The sequence below is a fragment of the Colobus angolensis genome, unplaced genomic scaffold, assembly GCF_000951035.1.
Source record: "Colobus angolensis palliatus isolate OR3802 unplaced genomic scaffold, Cang.pa_1.0 Scaffold135, whole genome shotgun sequence".
NCBI lineage: Eukaryota > Metazoa > Chordata > Mammalia > Primates > Cercopithecidae > Colobus > Colobus angolensis.
Genome location: NW_012114433.1, coordinates 2,229,708 through 2,234,028, shown reverse-complemented (window position 1 = coordinate 2,234,028; position 4,321 = coordinate 2,229,708).

Here is a 4,321-nt window from a genome sequence, read left to right as displayed (position 1 = left end):
ATGGTGAAACCCCGTCTCTACTAAAAATACAAAAAAATTAGCCGGGCGTGGTGGCGGGCGCCTGTAGTCCCAGCTACTCGGGAGGCTGAGGCAGGGGAGGCTGAGGCAGGAGAATCGCTTGAACCCGGGAGGCGGAGCTTGCAGTGAGCCGAGATTGCGCCACTGCACTCTAGCCTGGGTGACAGAGCAAGACTCCGTCTTGGGGGAAAAAAAAACGAAGAAGAAATACACCCAAACCTGTCACAGGTACAACCATGGAGATGAATTCCAGATTTTCACACTGTTCATAGTCATAATTCGGCTGGGACAGGAGCGCTCCCACCAGCACATTTCTGGCATCCGCAGCTGTGGAATTGTTCCGGGGCTGTTTTTTGTTTTGAGACAGAGTCTTGCTCTGTCATCCAGGCTGGAGTGATCGCAGCTCACTGCAACCTCCGCCTCCTGGATTCAAGCGATTCTGCCCCAGCCTCCCAAGGAGCTGGGACTACAGGTACGTGCCACCATACCCAGCTAATTTTGGTATTTTTAGTAGATGGGGTTTCACCACGTTGGTTAGGCTGGTCTTGAACTCCTGACCTCAGGTGATCCGTCCCTCAGCCTCCCAAAATGCTAGGATTATAGGCATGAGCCACTGCACCGGACCAGGGACTATTTTTGTGACCCACAGAGATGGCCCATTCAGCCTCGAGGCGGAATCCAGGGTGGGAAGCAGCAGCTCTGCTGGACTGGGCTCAGCAGTCCCATTTGGGATCTAAGCCCTTTTCCCGTGGGTTGACAGACTCTGAGGGCAATTTCTGAAATGTTTTCAGCAGAAATGAAGGATAAGCATCGCACACGTCCAGCAAGGGCTTTGAGAAAGCAGTCATTTGCATGTGAGTTCTCATCTTTGTTTTTTGAAACAGACGTTTCTTTTTGTAAGTCACAATACATGCTAATCTTCATTTCTAGAATGGTCACTGGCAGTTCTCATTTTCAGCTATGAGAAGTCATGTGGAACTTAGTGGTTTTTAACAAATACTAAATTCATCCTCACTTTATGTTGAGCTTCCAGCAACATTTATGTATTTAGTAATTTTAAAAATTCCTATTTGATACAATTAAATTTTATATGATGTGTTTTGCTTGAATACAATGTTGGGAATAAAATGTTACATTTATACTTTGAGAACTTTGACCAAATCTTTCATACAGATACAGGTAAAAAACTATTTTTCTAGGTTGTCGCAGCCGCGCACCTCCTGCTGCTTCTCCTTGTGGTCCAGCACCACCTGCTGGTCAGTGGCGGAACTGTCCTGACTTCGTGAACATGGGACTGCTAAGAGGGAAAACTGCATCTCAGCATTTTCATTTTTTCTGAATATTAAGTGAAAAGTAAGTTCTACTTGTAAGAAATAGCTTTTGCTGAGGAGTTGTGAATTCCTGCACCTGTGTTTGATGTTACTTGTATGCAATGGATTGCTGGCCCTTTGTTCCTAAGCACAGAGAAGACCAAAGATGCTTCCCGGTGACCTCTCCTGTGAGGATCCGCATCTTCCCAGACTTGCTGTCTGACGAAGGGCATGTCGTTCGGTGCCCCAGCAGTCAGAAGCGGTTTCTGTGGAACTAAAACTAATACTGTTACTCTCACAAAGGAAATGTTCTTTTACTAAGTTATTGCTGATTCTTGAATGTCTGTTATATAACTGGGTCTGCTATCAAGAAGGAAGGTTATATTTCTTATCACATTTTAAGTTGTTAAGCAAATGTGTTTTTTTAAGAAATGAGACTTTCATTGAGATTTGTGTGCTATTCATACTTTTAGGAATTACTGCTTGGGGCAGCTGCTTGAGTATATTTTTCTACACAGGTCTGTACTTCTGCCACTTTTTCCTTTTAAAAAAACAAAACTATGTCATTATGTATTAAAGTTTTCCTGGTTTTATATATCAGATAATAAAAACTTTTTTGACTTTTGAGTAAACAAAACGTATGAATATTTCTGCTGTGTACTAAGTGGAAGAGAATACCAGAGATAAAGTAATCCCTCAAAAAGAGAATGACAGATTTATCATGTGCCTATCATGGGCCATCTCTTTTCACTGAATCTGCACACATTCTCTGAGGAAAGTAGGTAAGAAAATGGACCTAAGCTCAGATAGACAGATGACAGTCCAGAACCCTCTCTCAAAGTCTTTTTGAAAAAGCTTTTCTGAATAATTTAGGCAGCATGCAGCCCTTCCCAACTATGCCCTGGTTGGCACAGTTTTCATTCACACTATCGTTTTGGCAGCCATCAAGATTCAAATTACAATTACAAATTCAATTACTCAGCAAATTACAGATGTGATCACACTGAGCACCAGCACCCCACTAGAAGCTTCACAAGTAACTCGCCGCCTGCTGAGTCCACACAGCAACTCGAGACTGTGGGCAGCTGGACAGTGGACCCCCCCCAGTCTGATGAGGCAGGGTCAAGTGCCAGCACTGGGTACACTCTCTAAAACTAATGTCTGGTTTCAGAGACACATGGCGCAGGATGAGATACGAGGCTTAAGTGTGAGCAGGGGCCACATGTATACCTGGCTGCCAGCCAGGTGTGGCCTCAGGCTTGGGTTTCCCTGACCTGATAATCCAGATCATAAACCCCAGAGCATACAGTGATATTGCGAATTTATTCACAATTCTGTGAGGGTATTTAATATTTGATGGTTTCACATAAAATGATCGCGAGTGGGAGTTTTGTGGCAAGGTACAAAGGTATCTAGAAAATGCCATGATTGTTATGAAATCCATTTTAGTGAAAATCTAAATTTTCCAACAGAAGGACATGTAAGTTACCTGCACCTCTGTGGAATGTTTTTAAAGGATGCAAGTATGAACCAAGTGTGATAGGGTCAACTTTTGATCCTTGCATTTTAAGAGTTGGCACCAGTATGAAGTTTTTTATGGCAGCACTAAAACTCACATGGTCTGAATAGTTTATTAAAATGGTGGAAGACTGCACTAATGACCACCCAAATGCACTAAGATACTTACTGTGTACCATCCCTACTGAAAGGACGAACCTACTTAGCTGATGTCCAGCTTGCCCTTTTCTGGAAAGGTAAGCTGCTCAGCGTGAGCTCAAGGACCTCCTGTTTCAAACAGACTGGAGGGTGAACCCTCGACCCCTCGAACAGCTTGTTTAAAGAGTGCCTGCTGGCCAGGCACAGTGGCGCGTGCCTGTATTCCCAGCACTTTGGGAGGCCAAAGCGGGCAGATTGCCTGAAGTCAGGAGTTCAAGATCAGCCCGGCCAAGATGGCGAAAATCCAGCTCTATTAAAAATACAAAAAACTAGCTGGGTGCGGTGGTGTGCACCTGTACTCCCAGCTACTCTGAAGACTGGGACTGGATAATCACTTGAACCTGGAAGGCTGAGGTTGCAGTTAGCCAAGATCACACCACTGCACTCCAGCTTGGGCAGCAGAGCGAGCTCCATCTTAAAAAAAACAAAACAAATAGAGTGCCTGGATTACCCCACAGGCTCTGACTTAAGGAACTTGGGTGGGGTTTGAGAATTTTCTTTTTTTTTTTTTTTGAGACGGAGTCTCACTCTGTGGCCCAGGCTGGAGCGCAATGGCACAATCTTGGCTCACTGCAACCTCCACCTCCCAGGTTCACGCCATTCTCCTGGCTCAGCCTCCCAAGTAGCTGGGACTACAGGCACCGCCACTACGCCTGGCTAACTTTTTTGTATTTTAGTAGAGACTGGGTTCCACTGTGTTAGCCAGGATGGTCTCGATCTCCTGACCTTGTGATCTGCCCGCCTTGGCCTCCCAAAGTGCTGGGATTACAGGCGTGAGCCACCGTGCCCGACCGAGAATTTTCATTTCTACCAAGTTCCCAGGAGATGCTGATGCTGCTGGTGCAGGAATCACATTTGAGAACCACTGGCTAATCCCCAAAGCTTATAGGACTTGCCTATAAACTTGGACTTGATGACCAAGACCCTATCCAGCAAGCACGCAGGATTTCCCTCTAGGGTGTTATGTGCTGGTATCAATATTGTAATTTCACATCAGGTAACCTGTAAAAGTATTTCCTAAGTGCACAAATGCTATTTTTTTAATTATCTCCCACCACCACCATTCTGGTGCCACATCTATACACCTAGTCTTCTTAACGTTCTCCTTTCTGCCTTGAACATCTCCTATTTATTCCTGAAGACACTCCAAATCAATATACAAATTCTTTTTTCCCTCTTACTTTCCCTCAATTATCTTGTGTTTTATTCTCCTTTATCCTCATGGGGGGAAATAAACAACTTGAGGGTATTGAGAATGTTCTCAATACTGAGCCATA